Source organism: Schistosoma mansoni (assembly GCF_000237925.1).
Source record: "Schistosoma mansoni, WGS project CABG00000000 data, supercontig 0226, strain Puerto Rico, whole genome shotgun sequence".
Taxonomy (NCBI): domain Eukaryota; kingdom Metazoa; phylum Platyhelminthes; class Trematoda; order Strigeidida; family Schistosomatidae; genus Schistosoma; species Schistosoma mansoni.
In genome coordinates this window covers 194,040-215,121 of record NW_017386092.1, presented here as the reverse complement: position 1 = coordinate 215,121, position 21,082 = coordinate 194,040, and positions in this window count along the sequence as shown.

Sequence of the window (21,082 nt, the reverse complement as noted above, 5' to 3'; positions counted from 1 at the left end):
GTACTTTCTATACGTCATCCTACCGATCTTGATTAAAGTAATAAGTAGGATAATTTAATGCAAGTGGCTATCAGGACTCAGTAGCTGAGTGGATAGATAACGGGATGGCGTTTGAAGCGAAAGGTACTGGGTTCGAGTTGCAGAGTGAACATCAATTCTGAGATTCAGGTATATCCAGCTGACGAGTCCCACATAGGAACAAACGCGCGTCAAACTGGATTGCACTGCTAGCCACTATCCATCGTTATCTTTAATTTGTATAAAACTCACAATTTGATATTCTATTTCCAGATTACATCAACGACGATTCATACAAAATCTCTACAACTGGTCAGCTGCTATTTTCTGCAGGATGGAGTTGCTGACCTCATTATTCAACTCTTCTCCTTTATCTGATCTTTGGACTACAAGTAACATTATTGATGTTATAGATGCAGTTAGAGTCTTTGTTTATTCAAATCAATATTATTATTACCTTTATTCAATATTATATTTTGGTACAATATGGAATTCTCAGCACAAAGTATTTCAACAGGTTCGCGTTTCTTACTTCTTCGTCGATCCTGACGATAAATATTGAATAAAAGCCACTAAGAAGATAGCAGAACAGTTAATCAACATATGAATAATGTACGTTCGTTTCGCTGCATAGTGCCAGCAACCACGATATCTCTGATTAGGCCTTTTGTAACCTTTAAAGCGAAAGGCTGTACATTTTTCAGAAACGCACCTGGATAGGTTGCGCGAATAATGGCCATAACAATGTATTAAAACAGATCAAATTGTTGAAATATCTAAATGACAAGAACAGGTAGCCCAGATATTTAAGCAGGCCGTCAATGGTTCGTTTAAAGCAAAACAAGACATCAATGTATCAATTCAAAAGGAAGTTAACTTTCTTTATTTGACGTTTTTGTTAAACTTTAACTTTCACAAAACAATATGTAAATAATCCAAACAAGTGGTCTAGTGGTTAAGCGCTCGCGCGCGAAACTGATAGGTCCTGGTTTAGAATCTCGCGAGGCGGGATCGTGGATGAGCACTGCCGAGGATTCCCATAATAAGACGAGACGGCCGTCCAGTGCTTCCAGGTTTTCGATGGTGGTCTAACTTCAATTGATTCATGATCTCAACTATTAAAAGTAAAGAATAATTCAATTCAACCAACCGGTAGTAATAAACTTATAAAACAAATTAAAACTTTTATTCCCGAAAAGACTGTTTTACAAATAAAAACGAAAGAGTGAACCGATTCATGAATTTCAACTTTGGAAACGGTAATTCATCATTAGTTATGGTAGAACCAGATATAGTTACATAAAGTTATACTTTCGTGAGACGTTGTAAAGTATACCTTTGGGAATCTTTGCAAAGTATTGAATGAACTAACTATATTACATTCATCCTAAGAACACATTACGCCGAGAATTGGAGATAGACATGAGAAGAATGAACAAAAACTGGATAGAACTAGAAAGGAAGGCCCAGAACAGAGTGGGTTGGAGAATGCTGGTCGTCGGTCTATGCTCCATTGGGAGTAACAGTCGTAACTAAGTAAGTAATATTACTTTCATACTTTTTTTGTATTGAAATACACCAATTCCTAACTGCAGTTGATGTCTGTAAACATTAAGATATAATGTAGATCGTTATAACTTGTTGTCATGACGCATTTGGATGACAGATCACTGGAGGATATTGATAAGTTCATCACCAAGAACTAAATCAACATAACATTGGTTAAAACGTAATGATTAATCATTTTAGGTGAATATCAATTCTGTGATGCAGATATATCCAGCTGACGAGTCCCAAATAGGAAGGAATGCGTGTCCTAGATTCCACTGCTAGCCACTATTGATCTTTGCTTATAGATTTCCGAATAGTTTGATGATAATATCTCTAAATGTGACACTAAATAACGTAGCTCTTAATCTAACAAAAAGCATCACCCCACCCCACTCCCTTAGACTCGTTCCTGAATAACAAACTACCGGAAACTTGAAATTCATAACATCCTGTTGTTTCCATTCACGTATACATTACCTTTTTCTTTCTGTTTTGCTCTGAATAGTGAGCATATACTTTGATATTGTGAATTTTAAGGATAAAACCATGTTAACTACTGTCTTTTTGCTGCATATCATTGAACCATGAAAAAACAAACAAAAATAATCTAAGGTCAATAGTTTTGTCCATAGATCACTTTCATCAATCATGTAAATTTCGCAACAACAACAAAAAAATTTTTAGGTTAAAATGTAAATTACAAAAAAAGAAACATATTGGATAGTAACTAATGAATCCGTATACAAGGGTGTAAATGGTTCACACCTATGTATATATATATCGAATATAAGAGTAAAAAATACAAAAAAATTTCACACTTGATTACATTCAAGTAACCAGATAAGTCAAAATAAAACAAGATGATTATGTAATATGTAATGCATAATCAATACGGTCAATAAGATATACAAAGTATCAGTAAGACCAGTTAGCAACCAAAATAGTTTTGCAGTGAGATAAAAAAGGGGTCATTTCATTTGCTCAATAGTTTGAAATTGAGATGAGAATTTCATTAACAAGATGATTTATTCTGTGTAACATTTAGTCTATATTATCATTTCTACAAGAACTGAAATAAAGTTATTCTCTTACAATTAATTGATCACTGAGTGGTGATCAGTGTCATATGGTTGGGCACATGTGTCACGCAAGCCCAACTACCGACTGCCCCGACGTGCAATGTTTCATGGTGTAGGAGTAGGTTGGAAGAAAGCTAGGGGCGGCCAGACCAAAACATGGCACAAATCCATCAAGTCACTGACAAGTGAACTGAGCCATGTTGGTAGGTGTAGACTACTTGGTTGGGATTCGCGAGATGATAGCAATCGATGGTTAGAGACGTTGAATGACATTGCTCAAAATCGTTTGCAATGGCAAAGGTGCATTCACTCTTTGTGTCCTCCCAAATTCTAATATTCTGAATTCTTCATATCCTTATCCTTTTTCTCTTTCCAAATTTATTTTATTGGATTATACTCCTTCAATAACAACTTCAAACCCTAGTCTTTCTGATTGCTGTTTATGCTCTTACTACTTCTACCACTATGGGATTTGAATCGACAACTGCATTTCTGTTCTAATGTGGTATGGCAACTCGAACTGATGTACGTACGTACGAAGTTCTACGTTGTGACTGACTGAGTGTCATGTGTGTCACATCCTTCTTAGTGCAGATCAATTACTATCGATCAAGTTGCAATGTGGCCACTAGTCTAGATGACTCGACATTACGTGCACTATCTTGAGATAAGATGGTGATTGGAGGTAGTCAACAGGAAACCTTGGACTTAGGTTTCATGCTACTTGACACTTGTCAGTAAGGTGTACCTGTAATCTTGAAGGAACTGATGGATTCGATTCCGTGTCATTCAGCTTCGCATTCAGAGACGTTACCACTGAGCTATCGGTGCTGCGAATGACCTCGTGTAGGACTGAGATGTATTTACAATTGATTGATCATTAAGTGGTGATCAATGTCATGTATGTTAGGTCCTTCTTAGAGCAAGTTATTCTTCATGATCTAAATCAGAAGATCATTCAAGTACTCTTCCTCTGCTTTATAAAAACGTTTATTGAAACTGTATTTATTCATTAACTATTTATGGTCACAACACTCCATATCATTAATCAACTTAATTATAGACTACTGACCTACTACTGATATATGCAAAATTGAAATGGTCATCTCATTAATTATCTGCATTAGGTAGTTAAAATTACACATATGACCTTATTAGTTACCTAAGAAATGTAAACAAACATGATGTAACTTTGAAGGAGTGGAAGTATGTTTGTACAAAAGTAGAATGATGTTGACATCATGAAGTCATTCACAGTTACAAAGATGGTGATAACAAGTCTGTTAGTAATATACGGAATAAGAAGGGGAATCAATATTGAAAACAAGAAGTTCCTATCATAGTGATCAATTAAACTTTCCAGTTGAAAATACTTTGTTGTGAATATGGGATGTAAGTGTGGGGGATTGTGGGAATTTGTCATCATACAAATTTATATTGATTGTTGATGTGAAGGAATGTGTTATTTGTGGAAATGGGAAATAACATCATCCCCCAACTATTACAGTCACACACACACACACAAGTAAACACAAACATGTAATCTCACATTAATTCTTCACATGAATCATCAGATGAAGACAGGAAATAGTGGACTAATGAGGTTAGGTGACATGTGTTGTAACATGAATATTATTTATGTTAATTACTGTGTTGTAAGCCGATATGGAAGTGACATAACAGGAAGTGATAATGAGATACAGACTTGAAGTGAATAAATTCAATGGTAGATTCCTACTACTATTCAAAATAGAATGTAAAATTTATTCAGGTAGAGACAAGTATCTACCTCAGTACAGTGGAAGTTGGTCGCGCAATTTCGTGGATTTGTTGAAGTTAGACATCAACACCGTTGGATGCCGGCAACTTCAGTGGTCTATCAGATAAGTGCTCTGGAGCGAGACTGATAGGTCCTGGGTTCGAATCTCGCGAGGCGGGATCGCGGATGCGTACTGCTAATGAGTCCCACAATAGGACGAAACTGCCTTCCATTGCTTCCAGGTTTTCCATAGTGGTCTAGCTTCAATTAACTCATGATCTCAACTATATAAAATTACTAAAAATCTCCACAAAACCCCCTTCTAATTATTCTAAAACTCTCCAAAATTATGTGGCTAATATCAGAATCCTGAAATAGTTCCATCATATGGATTACTTCTTTTAGGGCATATATATACTAAGAGATATATTTGTTTGAAGTCATATTAAAAGAAGAAAATCATTGTATTGAGAACCATTCATCTGGAATATCACAGAAATCAAATAATAGCTAAGATTCTTAACTAAGCTGAAATAATAGATAATACCAGCTGAAGATAGAGAAGACAGTTTAAAAATGCCTAAGAATTGATTCTTAATCAGTAAATTTGATGTATAAATATGAGGAATATTAGGATAAGATAATCAATCTTAAGTTAACTGGAATCGGTGCTGAACTAACGATTGCGACAAACAAAAGATTTCCTGCAACTATACTCATACCTACATTTGGAACTGGGCCAAAGTGACTATCAGAACTCAGTAGCTAAGTGGATGACGTGATGGCGTCTGGAGAGAATAGTATTTAATTCGAGTCCCGGAGTTCACATCAACAAGCCTGAGATGCAGGTACATCCATCTGATGAGTCCTAAATAGGACAAAACGCACGTCCTGAATTCTACTACTAACCACTATCCAACTTTGCTTATAATCGATCAAAGTTGTTTCATCAAAATATGTGTATCCATTTGCTTGTACCACCTAGTGTATTTACGTTGGCATGATAGGAAGTAGTAGTTCAGTCAACTTTTTCACTGTTGATATTGTGGATGGTTCGACATTAATTTGGCGAGTCTTGCTGACTATTCATGTGAAAAGTTGGTTTGCTGGTCAACCTATTTCATTCAAACCGGTGGTTGCTTTTCAGTGATCTCAAGGGCCATTTTCATTGGGCATTGTAAGTTATATTATCATAGCTAAAATTAGTGAGTTTGACTGTCGTACTAGAGGAATAGGTCAACTTTGACCTGTTCATGCTGTTATAATTGATTTACGCGATCACTGATCGCAATAACTATACATGTGATGTGACTGTGTATATGAATGGTGCGAATGGTCCACCAGGGTGCTTGGTACTTGTGTGGTTGCGCCACAGGATCGAACTGTACTATTCAAATGGTAGCGTTAAAACCTATATGGTGTTTGGCTCTCCTGCAGGTAGTATTTAGCTGTACTGCTCGGATTAATTTTGGGCAGTGTCTGGCTCTCCTGTTAAACAGGATTGAGCTGTACTGTTTAGGTTGTCACGTGAAAGTCTGGATGGTGTCTGGTTCTCCTGAAAACCAATGCAAAATTAACCTGATCCACGAGGATATATTATATAACTGTAAAATAACTACAACATCTCTATGTTATAATTAATATTCATATTATTACTTCAGGGAGAGCAGCATATTTACTACTAAAGAACATCTGTCAGCCAACACCAACATCAGAATTTGCAATACAAATGTCAAGACAGTTCCACCGTATGCGATGGAACCCTGGAGAACTACGAAAGCCATCATCCAGAAGATACAGGTGTTTATTAACAGTTGTCTACACAAGATACTTTGGATCCGTTGGCCAAATACTATCAGCAACATTCTACTGTGGGAAAGAACAAACCAGATTCCAGTGGAGAAAGAAATCAGGAAGAAGCTCTGGAAGTGGATAGGACACACATTTAGGAAATCACCCAATCGCGTCACAAGACAAGCCCTCACATAGAATCCTGAAGGCCAAAGAAGAAGATGAAGACCAAAGAACAAATTACACCGAGAAATGGAAACGGATATGAGAAGAATAAACAAAAATCAGATAGAACTAGAAAGGAAGGCTGAAGTCAGAGTGTGTGGGTTGGAGAATGCTAGTCGTCGGCCTATGCTCCATTGGGAGTAGCAGGCGAAAGTAAGTAAGTTGCCTAGGAAATGAAATGATACGATATTAACATCTCCATGTTATAGTTAATATTCATATTATTACTTCATCAAATCAAACTCTTTAAAGTAAAATGATAATTTAGTGGGATTATGTCAATTCATGACTATCACGTTTACTTCCCCCATTTGATCTTCTTTGCTGTTGTTTGTTCTATATCGTTAAGTAACATGTAAATGGATAAAAAGACTAAATGAGATCATAACAACCACAAAAATCCATGTTTGCTTACTATGCTTGTGAATTTAGGCTATATTGAGGCAATACATACAGTATGTACATATGCCAATTAGAGACTGACCAGTTGCAGTTCTAACACATCAATAGAAAGATTCAAGTAAACAATACGAAGCGAATTTTAACCACAAAAAAGCTTTAAAAGAACATACATCAAATGTTCTGAGGAAGACGGAGAAGAAAAAGACGAAAAAAACAAACGAACAACCAAACAAACAAACAAAATCACTTTCAGTACAACCTACATTTTAAACATGAACATGTTATTGAACATTGAATATATTTCAAACTGTCATCATTTAAAATTTTTGTTTTGTTTCTATGGTTTTTATTTTTTATTCCATTAAAAGATAAGAAAATCAATCTTTTTTTAGTTACTAACCAGTAATTAACTATTTACATGAGAGAGAGAGAGAAAGTGAGAGTGAGAGTGTGAGAGAGTAAGAGAGAGAGAGAGAGGGAGGTATTCCATCTAATCAATGTAATAATGTACTTCATAGACAGCGGGTGTACATTTTTTATCAATAATTATGTGTCAATTACCCATTAGTTGACAATTTTAATGATGTCTTCTTTTAAGTAATATGAAATAAGAAAGAATATAATGTACAATTTGGTGAACAGAAACAAGACAGATGCCATTAAGTATTCATTTAAACATGAACTAATATATATAATGATGTAATAAAAGTGACTAGATTGAGTTAATCTATCTCTGTCCTGGGTTCGAGTCCTGGAATGAAGATCAACTCTGAGATGTAGGTAAATCCAGCTGACGAGTCTCGAAAAAGACGAAACTCGCGTACTGGATTCCACTGCTAACCACTATCTATCTTTGCTTATAATCCATCTTTGTTTGTTTAATTTTCATTGATACATTAAAAGGGGTTTTTGTGGAGATTTAGTATCTTCATAGTTGAAAGCATGAGCCTAGCATCAACTGACTCATGTTTTCAACTATGAAAATACTAAATCTCCACAAAAAACCCCTTCTGATTATAATCATATGCTCACTAATGACTGACTTCAAGAGGTAAATCCAGGAGTTCTACTGAGAAGCAGTAACCAGTGGAGTTCAAACCACGTCTGTTGTGAGATAGGAACTCACTGAAGACAATTGGTGTACGGTCGCTCAACTTCGTGGATTGGTTGAAGTTAGACATAAACACCATCAAATACCGGCTCACTGGTCTGTCGTTTAAGTGCTCTGGTGCAAGAATGGTAAGTCGTGAGTTTGAATCTCGCGAAGCGATGTCGTGGATGCGCACTGTTGAAGAGTCCCACAATGTGACGAAACGGCCGTCCATTGCTTTTAGGTTTTGATTGATACATTAATCAAGAATTTACATGGCATTACAAAACTTGAAGATTTAAGTATAAGATCAGTGACTTAATGAATCCTTGATATTCCACAGATTACAAGATTGCTAAATTACTGATACTTTTATCAATATTTTCTCAAGACAACATTCATATTCACTTGGTATTGTTGTTTACTTGAATCTTACCATTGATGTTTAGGACTGCAATTGATCAGTCTCTTATTGGCCATATATGCATACTGTGAGTACTGCCTAGATATTACCTGAAGTCACAAGCATTATAAGCAAAGATGAATGGTGGCTAGCAATGGAATTCAGGACGCGTGTTTCGTCAGCTGGATGTACCAGCATCACAGACTAGTTGATGTTTACTCTGAGACTGGAACCCATTACCACTCAGTTCAAACACCATCGTGTTATCCAGTTAGTTACTGGGTCTATTGATAGTCACTATCCATCTTTCCTTATAACGTTTATAATTCTTTTAGTCTATTAACACCAGTAATGGCAGGATATTGTTATCAGATTTCATTATCGTTTTAATTTTAGGTTTAAAGACCCTATTCTCAATCGATAATTACTGTTCAAGATAATTTCAGAATTGAGTTATAACAATGTAATTTATACCAAGTGGATTTTTGCTTCATTCCATTGCAAAAATGAGTGGCTATCGGGACTCAGTAGCTGAGTGGATGATGCGATGGCGTTTAAAGTGAACGGTATTGGGTATGAGTCCCAGATTGGACATCAACTTGTTTGATATGCAGGCACATCCAGCTGATAAGTCCTAAATAGGATGAAACGCGCATCCTAGATTTCACTGTTAAACACAATCCATCCTTGTTTGTTAGTTGATATGTTTTTTATCTTATACATTCTAACCTAGTAACCCCCAAATAACGATTAATTGATTCCTACGTGATGTACTTCATCATGAAGCAAGCGTCAATTTGGAATCCTAAACGGAAATGGAAAAGAGGAATGCTAAAGAACACACTGTGTCAAGAATTGGAAGGAGACAAGAAAAGAATGAATAATAACTGTAAACAGCTGGAAAAGATTGTCCAAGTCACAGTTGTATAGAGAATTCTAGTAAACAAACAATACACCTTCACAAGAGATAGCATGCATAAGTAGGAAAGTAAGCAGGTAAGTAAGTAAGTAGGTAAGTAAGGAAATAAATAAATAAGTAAGTAAGTAAGCAGGCAAGTAAGTAGATAAGTAAGCAAGTAAGTAAGTAAATAACCGAGTAAACAAGTAACCAAGTAAGTAACTAAGTAACTAAGTTGTACAGTCATTAGTTTCTATCCATAAATAAGATCAACTTTCAACATATTTTCTAATAATTAGCTCATTACTCTCTGCTTGAACATAAATAAACCTGTTGGATTCAACAAATTCTATTCATCATTACCATTTCTAACATTTTCTAACTTCAGAATGAATCCATTCCTGATTTTATCAATGGACTAGATTAATGTAATTCACCGACTTGACTAAATTTTCATTTATTCAAACATACATCAAATAGAATAGTCTAATAATGATGTTAATACAAATGTCAACTACTAGAAGGTATACACATGGTTTATGAATAGAATTCACTATATAGATGATGGACTCGAAGTTAATCTCTTCGAAAGAAAATGTCAAAGAAAGTGTTTGTTGTTGTTGTGGTTGTTGTTAAATTGGAATAGAAGTGTCCAAACTGTAGGTCAATTAGATGAAGTTTGAAGATGTTATTACAATTACTCGTTGTTTACATTTCTATTGTATCTCATTTGATTATCTCAATCTTTTAATAGTAGACATTTTAACTTCTATTACATACTACTTATATCTATTAATATAAGTAGTATAAACCACATTTCAATTATAGTAGAAGAACTAGATTCACTATATAATCCATTTTTCAAGTAAATCTCTTCTAAAGAAAATTTCAAAGAAAGTGCTGTTGTTTTTGTGGTGGTGGTGGTGGTTGTTTTTCTTTTTCTTTCTTTCTTACTTTTCTTTTTCTTTTTCTTTTTTCTTTTTGATTTAGCTTATTCAATATAAACATAAAACTGTAATGATGAACTAACGGATAGATCTACAATAGACAATAATAATTAGAAGATGTAAATGAACTAACATTTATAATAATGTAAAATATAAGTTATTTCCTTAATTGTTGCTCTAGTTGTTAGAAGAGGCATCGGCTTCGTGACTTCCGAAGGAACTCGACTTTCATCATGAGACGTCATAAGTATTCCTTCAACTCCTTGAGTAGAGTTTAAATGGTTTGAATAATTTTTTTCTGGTTAGCGTATTTTATAGGAAGCTAGTTTTCTACGAGATGGGGTCTCTAACCCCATGAGTAACCCTCCTCCTTTATCTGAGCTTGGGACCGACAGTAGGACCTGGAAGGATTACAAGTGGAGTTATTTCCTTAATAAGAAGATATGAAAAGAATTACGTAATGATAACATTTCAGTTCCTTTTTTATTGTTTTATTTATCCATTTTTTTAAAAAAAAGAAAAATAAAAACAGGTTAATGAATAGAATGTTTTCTTTATTTGAATATATAAATATTGATACAAAGGGGGGACAAAATACATATGCGCCATACCCAAGTTATTTGATTTGTGTAAGGGCTATGATATTGACCGGGGTGCCCAGACTGAAGCAGGTGGTTTTCTTAGTGGTGCCAAAACTCGAGCTTTTGACCCAAAGGTTTGATCCACCAGGAAGTGGAGCAACGTCAGATGATGTAGTCCCATGATAGCCGTTGATCAACAATTAGTTAATACTCCATTTGTTTCCTCAGGTTGCTGGTGCCCATGTGCACCATTAGATTGAAATTAGGGTTTTCAAACTCCAGTTGATTGGATACTTCGTGTCCACCAACCCGGTTAAAGCACCAGACATTCGTTTTTCGTTCTCTCAATTCCGCATACGACAGTAATGTCGTGAGAATGCAGTGAGTAGGACTTTCTTGACAGTGTTTATATACGTGTGGTCATGTGAAAGCATTCGGAGAGGGAGAGCTGACTCTCTCGACCCTCAACTGTGCCAGGGGGGCAACAAAATGTTTAGATAGCTGATTAAGACTAATTTGTAAGACGCAATAATAACCCAAAATAGGAATGAAAGATTTTTTCAATGATAAGAAAGAATGATTAAAATAATGAAAAATATGCAATTTGTCCATTAATTCACTTGACTTGCTTACTTACGCCTTTAACTCCCAATGGATCACAGGCCGACGACCAGCATTCTCCAACTCACTCTGTCCTGGGCCTTCTTTTCTAGTTCTATCCAATTTTTGCTAATTCTTCTCATATCTGTCTCCATTTCTCGGCCTAATGTGTTCTTTGTTCTTCTTCTCTTTTGACCTTCAGTATTCCATGTGAGGACTTGTAACGCAATTGGGTACTTACTTACTTACTTACGCCTGTTACTCCCAATGGAGCATAGGCCGCCGACCAGCATTCTCCAACCCACTCTGTCCTGGGCCTTCTTTTCTAGTTCTATCCAGTTTTTGTTCATTCTTCTCATGTCTGTCTCTATTTCTCGGCGTAATGTGTTCTTTGGTCTTCCTCTTCTCCTTTGACCTTCAGGATTCCATGTGAGGGCTTGTCTTGTGACACAATTGGGTGATTTCCTCAAAGTGTGCCCAATCCACTTCCAGCGCTTCTTCCTGATTTCTTCCTCCGCTGGAATCTGGTTTGTTCTCTCCCACAGTAACTTGTTGCTGATAGTGTCTGGCCATCGGATCCGAAGTATCTTGCGTAGACAACTGTTAATAAACACTTGTATCTTCTGGATAATGGCTTTCGTAGTTCTCCACGTCTCTGCCCCATACAGAAGAACTGTCTTGACATTTGTATTGAAAATTCTAACCTTGGTGTTGGTTGACAATTGCTTTGAGCTCCAGATGTTTTTCAGCTGTAGGTATGCTGCTCTTGCTTTGCCGATCCGCGCCCTCACATCTGCATCTGATCCACCGTGTTCATCAATGATGCTGCCCAGATATGTAAAGATTTCCACATCCTCCAAAGCTTCTCCGTCAAGTGTAATTGGATTGGTGCATATTGTATTGTATCGGAGAGTCTTGCTTTTCTCTTTGTTTATATTGAGACCTACTGCTGCTGAGGCTGCTGCTACACTGGTCGTTTTCTCCTGCATTTGTTGTTGCGTTTGTGATAGAAGAGCCAGATCATCCGCGAAGTCTAAATCGTCAAGCTGCATCCTGCCTGTCCACTGTATCCCGTGCATTCCTCCAGATGTTGACGTCTTCATAATCCAGTCGATCACCAGGAGAAAGAGAAAGGGTGAGAGTAGGCAACCTTGCCTAACACCGGTCTTTACCTCGAACGAGTCGGTGAGTTGTCCTCCGTGGACGATTTGGCAGTTTAGTCCATCATAGGAGTTCCGTATGATGTTGACTATCTTCTCAGGCACGCCGTAGTGTCGAAGAAGCTTCCATAGTGTCGTCCTGTCCACGCTATCAAATGCCTTCTCGTAGTCGATGAAGTTGATGTAGAGTGATGAATTCCATTCGATTGATTGTTCCACAATGATACGTAGAGTTGCGATTTGATCTGTGCACGATCTATCCTTACGAAATCCAGCTTGTTGATCTCGAAGTTGGGCGTCTACGGAATCCTTCATCCTGTTTAACAATACTCTGTTGAAGACTTTACCTGGTATTGAGAGGAGAGTGTTGCCCCTGTAGTTGTCGCACTTGCTAAGATCGCCTTTCTTTGGTATCTTGATGAGAAGTCCTTCTTTCCAGTCTGTTGGTACATGTTCTTCGTCCCAAATCTTACTGAAGAGGATGTGGAGTATCTTGGCAGTTGCTGTTACATTTGCTTTCAGTGCCTCTGCCGGGATGTTGTCTGGTCCCGCTGCTTTGCCACTCTTGATTTGTCTAATGGCCATGCTGATCTCTTCAATTGTTGGTGGGCCAATATCGATTGGGAGGTCTGTGGGTGCTGCTTCGATGTTGGGTGGGTTCAGTGGAGCTGGTCGATTCAAGAGTTCCTTGAAGTGTTCTACCCACCTGTTTCGTTGTTCTTCAATATCGTTGATTACTTTGCCTTCCTTGTTTTTCACTGGTCTTTCTGGTTGACGGTAATTTCCAGCAAGTTTCTTTGTTGTATCATACAGTTGTCTCATGTTTCCCTCTCTTGCAGCCTTTTCCGCTGTCATCGCTAGATCTTCCACATATTTACGTTTGTCGGTCTTGATGCTCCTCTTCACTTGCTTGTTTGCCTCTGTGTATTCGGCTTGTGCCTTGGCTTTTTCTGCTCTTGTTCGGCTGATATTGATTGCTACCTTCTTGTTCCTCCTTGCTTCAATTTTATCCAGTGTACCAACAGTGATCCATTCCTTGTGATGGTGCTTCTTTTGGCCCAGAACCTCCTGACATGTTGAAACGATTGCCTCCTTGATACCTTTCCAGCTGCTCTCTATGGTGGTTCCCTCTCCATTGAGTAGGTCATGAAAGGCCTCGAACCTGTTGCTGAGGGCTATGTTAAATTCGTTGAGTTTGTCAGCATCTCGAAGAAAGGCCGTGTTAAACTTTTGTGATGTTGTCCGCGCCATTGTCCAGTGCTTCTTGAGTTTTAGTTTCATCTTGGCGACCAGCAAATGGTGATCGGATGCTATATCAGCTCCTCTTCTGGTTCTCACATCCTCCATCGTCCTCCTGAACTTTTTGTTGATGCAGACATGGTAGATTTGATTCTGTGTAGTGTGATCCGGTGAAATCCAAGTGGCTTTGTGTATGTTTTTGTGTGGGAATATGGTGCCACCTATGACCAGTTTATTGAAGGCACATAGGTTTGCAAATCTCTCACCGTTTTCGTTCCTTCCTCCCAGTCCATGTTGTCCCATGACGTCTTCGTATCCAGTGTTGTCCTTTCCAACCTTAGCATTGAAATCTCCCATTAGAATGGTCAGGTCCTTGGTTGGGCACTTCTCGAAGATTGACTGCAGCCTATCGTAGAATTGGTTTTTAGCGTCTTCATCGTAGTCGTTGGTCGGCGCATAGCATTGGATGATGTTCATTGTAATGCCCTCTCTCTTTGTTTTGAAGGAGGCTTTGATGATCCTCGGTCCATGAGATTCCCATCCTATAAGTGCATTTTGTGCTTTTCTAGACAGCATCAGTGCCACTCCTTGTGTATGTGGGGCATTTTCTTCTTCATGATCGGAGTATAACAGAAGTTCCCCTGAAGCTAGTCGTTGTTGTCCAACCTGCGTCCAATGTGTTTCACTGATTCCAAGCACTTCCAGGTTGTATTTCCTCATTTCCGCAGCAATCTGGAAGGCTCTGCCGGTCTCCCACATTGTCCGGACATTCCATGTACCTATAAAAATTGTCGCTCTGGTTGTAAGAAGGTGCATCGGCCTCATGACTTCCGAAGGAACTCGGCTTTCATCATGAGACGTCATTTTTCCTTCTACTCCCAGGGCAGAGTTTGAATGGTTTGAATGATTTTTCTGGTTAGCGTTTTTTTAGCGAGTTGATTTTCTACGGGATGGGGTCGCTAACCCCATGCCCAACCCTCCTCCTTTACCCGGGCTTGGGACCGGCAGTAGCCCCTGGAGGAGCTACAGGCGGAGTTAACGCAATTGGGTGCTTTCCTCAATTAATTCACTTGGATGATTCAAAATATTTTAACTAATTAATTTGTATCTATGTGTCTTGTAATTGCATTACTTGATTTCATTAATTTACTTACTTACGCCTGTTATCATTCCTCGAGAAACATAGGCCGCTCACGAGAACTCTCCATCCAACTCTGTCCTGGGCTATCTTTTCAAGTTGTTTGCAGTTGCTATCCATCCTTTTCATGTCTGCTTCCAATTCCTACGTATTATGTTCTTCGGCCTTCTTCTTTTCCATTTCCTTTCAGGATTTCAAATTAGGGATTGACTCATGATGCAATTTGGTGATTTCCGTAAGGTATGTCCTATCCTTTTCCAATGTTTTTTCTTAGCTTCCTCTTCAGTTGGAAACTGGTTTGTTCTTTCCCACAGTATGTCGTTGCTGATGGTATCCGATCAACCGACATTGCTTTCGTCTGCATGTGTTGATGTGTATGTGATGGAAAACCCAGGTCATTTGCGAAGTTCAAATCTTCTACTTGATTCCCAGCTGTCCATTGTATTCCATGATTCCTTTCAGATGTCTATTCATGATAAAGTGATCTAGATTTCAAACTATAGTTAATTTACCATGCTATTTAATAATAACTTAATCCTATCGATGATAGTTGAACATTAATAATCAATTGGTATTGTTTGCTGGAATCTTCCCACTGATCTTTAAGACTTAAATTGATCAGTTTCTCTCTTATTGGCATATGTGAATACTGTGTGTATTGCCTTAATTCAAAAGCATTCTAACCAAAAATGGATGGCGTTTAGCAGTGGAATACTGAACCCACGTTTCTTCCTACTTGGGACTTGTCAGCTGGATGTACCTGCATCCCCGAACTTACAAGCATGAACAATAAACTGGTGATAATCACCGATTCCTGCTGTTAATTTTTCAACTATTTAACAGTCATGCTATTAGGATAACAAGATGTAGTTATTAACATTAGTGATAAATTCAACAGTTATAAATCATTCATCGAAAGTAAACTTTTAAGAGAGACTATGGAAGAACCAATCAAATTTAGGATAACAGGTCTTGGACTTTGGCGCGAAATTCATTCATCTGTTCGGTTAAATAGCGTTTCGGTATTTTAGCTGATGTCATTTTGCGATGAAAACTGTGAACCTAATCCCTAACCCTAACCATCAACTTTAGATCATAATCCTTATTCATCACACATGTTTATAACTCTCATTTAGCCCTAGCAAGAAGATGAACATTCTCCAGGTGACCTCAATGTCATTGAAAGGTCATTCACTAATTTATAGTCTCACCAACTCTTGAACTACATTCATTAATATTCTCATTTAAACATTTAAAATTCGAAGTTCATCAGAGAGATCGCTTTTCATAGTTGAAATCATGAGTCTATTGAAGCTGGACAACCATGGAAAACCTGGAAGCACTGGACGGCCGTTTCGTTCTATTATGGGACTCCTCAGTGGCAGTGCGCATCTGCGATCCCGCACTCTCGAGATTCGAACCCAGGACGTACCAGTCTCATGCCAGAGCACTTAACCGATAGACCACTGAACTTGCCGGCATCCAACGGTGTTAATGTCTGACTTCAACCAATCCACGAAATGGCCCAACCATTCACTAATGTCTTCAGTGAGTTGATATCTCTACAACAGACTTGGTTGAACTTCACTGGTCACTGCTTCCCACTCGAACTCCAAGAAATATCTCTTGAAGTCAGTCACCAGTGGGCATACGGTAGTCCAGTGCTTCCAGGTTTTCCATGGTGATGTAGCTTCAATTGACTCATGATTTCAACTATGAAAATACTAAAATCTCCACAAAACCCCTTCTGATCTAAGATCACCTTTTAACAAATTTATTATCAAGTTTTACAATCGTATGTTAATATAAAGTACTAAGTGTAAATTCTGTGAGAACATATGAACAATGAACAAACATGATGATGTAATAGAACAGTTACAATTCTAGACTAATTAATAATTTAACAACGGATCATAGTGTGAATGGAATAAGATAATTAAAATGTCTTTATTGAAATCATGAATCGATTGATGTTAGACCACTATTGAAAACTTGGAAGCACTAGATGGCTGTTTCATTTGCGCATGTGATAGTAGGTCCTGGGTTCAAATCTCGTGGGTGGGATCATGGGTGCGTACTGCTGAAGAGTTTCATACTAGGGCGAAACGGCCATCCAGTTCTTCCAGTTTTTCAATGATGGTGTAACATCAATCGATTTATGATCTCAAACAAAAACTTGAAAATCTCCACAACCACATACTGATAAAATGTTCTTTGCTACAATAATTGAGGGATTGAATTAAATGAAATGGTATCAGAAACAATTACAAAGAAAGTCATGTGGATAGGTGAAATAATCACAGAGAGAGTGGGATATTTTCAAGTGAGAAATCAATGAAATTAAAATAAAGATAATAATATAAGCAAAGATGAATAGTGGCTAGTAGTGGAATCCAGGACTCACGTTTCGTCCTATTTGGGACTCGTCAGATGGATGTACCTGCATCTCAGAGTTAATGCTCATTCTGGAACTCGAACCCAATACTGTTCGCTTCAAACGCCATCACGTTATCCACTTAGTTGCTGAGTCCTGATAGTGACTTGCTTATGCAATAGAGTGAAGTTTAAATTCACTTAGTATTGTTTGTTTGAATCTTCCCATTGATGTCTATGACTGCAATCGATGCTTGTGAATTAAGGCTATATCGAGGTAATACGCACAGTATGCACATATGCCAATTAGAGAGAAACTGATCAATTGCTGTCCTAAACATCAATGGTAAGATTCAAGTTAACAATACCAAATGAATTTAAAAATAATAATAGTTTAAAGCTTAGGTAAAGACAACGATAAGATGTACTTCTTCTTTACACACAGTTCCGGCTTGTTTGTATGGATTACAAGAGCTTCTGCTGTTTTAAGGGGTTCAATACGAAGGAATCTAGGTACTTACTTACTTAGTCCTGCTATCCCTCTTGGAGTGGTATAGGTCATTCACCAGCATTCTCCAAACAACTCTGTCCTGGGCAACCCTTCCCAGTTGTTTCCAGTTGTCATCCATCCTTTTCATGTCTGCTTCCAAATTCCTACTACTAAATGTTAATCACAACTTCGCTGAATAAAACCTTCGTTTTAGAACTGTCAACAACTAACTTTTAAAGAAATCAGAAGTTTGGTCACCCTGAAATTCCGGATTCATATGATGATATTTTCTTGAAAGGGAATTTCTAGATTCCTTATTCCGAATTTCTTTCATGTTCTTCTCTATGAAGCAGCTTGGATGGTTGTTTTCGATCAACAGTCTTTTTTGAAGAATCTCAGTTCTTTATCAAAGCATTTGGTACTATAGATCCTAAATATTCGGCTTCATAAAGAGTGAATAGGCGTCCTCTTTCTGTTTATCGGACTCCAGCTGTGGAATGTGATTAGCTGACCAACTCATGATTGTTTGTCACAAATGGACCCTTGTAAGGATCCATCACAACTCCTTGTCTGAAGCACATCGAAAAATGAAACAGAATAACCTATTTTATCTAGATAAGGAAAGCAGTTGTTGGAAAAATGTAAAATGTCACTTACGTCAACATCCACATCATAAATGATGAAAGTGTCGTTCATACATCTTCTGTATATGCTAAACTGATTGATAACCAAACTAAATTGATTTTTCCCAAGCTTAGATATGAAATAATCTGCTAGAATTGGGTTCAACGAAGACTTCATTGAGATCCATCCTCTTAACTGGACAATAATGGTATAAAAATAACAATAACCCTTTCAATTGATTAGTCAACTATCCTACAACTATATTGTCAATAATAAATATAATCCTATTTGTAGTATATAGTTTTTATTAACTGTCCACTAGTGAACAGAGAGCTAATATCAAGAGATACCCTGTTAATATATAATGTCATGATGCCGCCAATTAGAGAGCAGTGAATTACCGATCGAACCAATGACACATGAAACTCATACGAGCATTCTACAGTACTTATCAGTCTTGCTTTCTGCCTAACCCAGTCAGTTAAGTCCAGGACACCAATAACAGCCTCAGCAATATGAATCATTATATTTCAAACATACTGAGTTTATATACCAATCAAACTGACCACATCACACCATAAAATAGAAAATTACATTTGTACATGATGTAGCCCAAATTGGCTGTGAATGTGGGGGACAGTAATTAATAGACTGAGGATAACTCAGGAATGGTAAATCGTACAGTAATAGTCTATAGATCAAAATAAAGCTTATAATAAGGGGGATGTATATTTGAATAGTTTAGCTAGTTAACAAATATACAATCAAAAATATACACATAATATTAGTTTATAAACAGGTCCCTTAGTTACTATTCACCCTTGTTACCAAGACATAACAATGATATATCATTACGTTATTATATATGAATAGGTCATAAGGCTACAAGTTATAACATCTTAAACATTAAAATTGATCTGATTATAACCTAATTAAATCATTATACTACTTTAATTTAACTACTTATATCCATAATGTTCTTTTTTCTATGTATCCTTAACGTGTAGTGTTACCATGATTATTATCTTTTTATGATTCCATTGATATATCAACTATATAATCCTTATTCTATTAGATTGTCGAAGTTGAATCCACTTAGTACATTTCTGTTTTATAAGAGTCTAGAATTGAATCTATTCAGGTCATATCTGTCTTCCTTCCTATACTATATCCTTATATACAATCTTTCTTTTATATATTACCACCATTAAACTAACTACTTCTATGAATTTGGTGTTCATCTTGTTGTGCTAATCAGGTATGGCAACTTGGACCGATGTTTATATGTGCCTGGTCCTACGTTGTAGATGACTGACTGACTGACTGACTGACTACACTAGAGTGAACATATTATATTGGATTATTTAATTATGTAATTGACCCTATATATGAAGGATAATATGAACAAGGTATAATGATGAGTGAAAGAAATTAGAATCAGTTAGAAGGTAAGTATCTAAGTATATTACTATTCATGATACTTTTCAACTTGTATAATGTCCCGATAAGGATAAGGAATAGTAACTGTTGGGATCTATTTATGAACCAATATGATATGTATATTTCCTAGTATATAATTGCTAAGTAACTTAACTATTCATATTCACATCCCTTTTATCATGAGCTTTATTTTGACCTATGAACTATTATTATACGATTTACTATTCTTGAGTTATCCCCAGTCTATTAATTACTGTACCCTTTAGTCACAGCCACACTTGGCCAAATCATGTACAAATGTGTATCTTCTATTTTATGGTGTGATGTGGTCAGTTTGATTGGTATATAAACTCAGTATGTTTGAAATATAATGATTCATATTGCTGAGGCTGTTATTGATGTTTTGGACTTAACTGGCTGAGTTATGCAGAAAGCAGGACCGATGAGTATTGTAGACTGCTCATACGGGTTTTATGTGTCATTGATCTGGTCGACAGTTCACTCCTTTCTAATTGGCGGTATCATGACGTTATATATTAACAGAGCATTCAGGCGGTCACAAGTTATAACAATCATCAATTAGACAGCAATGGCGGCGGCCTTCTTAAACATCTGGGGTATCTCTTCTTCATATCTAGATATTTTGGCAAGCTATCTAATTTTATATGTTTTAATACATCATTATAATTAACAATCGCATAATCTATCATGGTGAGTTTATGAAAAGTGTACAACTTTTCGTTGTACACATTATAAAAGAGACCAATCAGAGATATCGTGGTTGCTGGCAGACAATATGCAGCGAAAAAAATCTACATCATTTGGACAACGATTTACTGAACTGCTAACTTCTAACTGACGATCACTCAATATTTATCATCAGGATCGACCAAGAAGTAAGAAACAGAAACTTGTTGAAATACTTTATGGTGAGAATGAAAGCAGTTATCACTTCCCGGTTACTTACACCGTGAAAGGGTTCTTCTAGAGGTACTTGAAACGGAAATTGAATTAGAAGTGGTCTCAATGACCTGAGAGTGTGACCACAGTGCCCAAGGGACAACTGCTTGAAGTCGATCACACACGACCTTTTGTGGGTAGTTTTTGTGTTAGCTCCGTACTTGTTGGGACCTTACCACCGGAGACGGATATCCGTGGGATAAGATGAGATGTGCATTTTTAGGGTCGACCTTTTCTAACCCCACCCCTCCTTGTGGGAAGGCAGCATCGCTGTCATGCTGGTTGTCTGAAGGAAACACCTTACTGCTGTCACA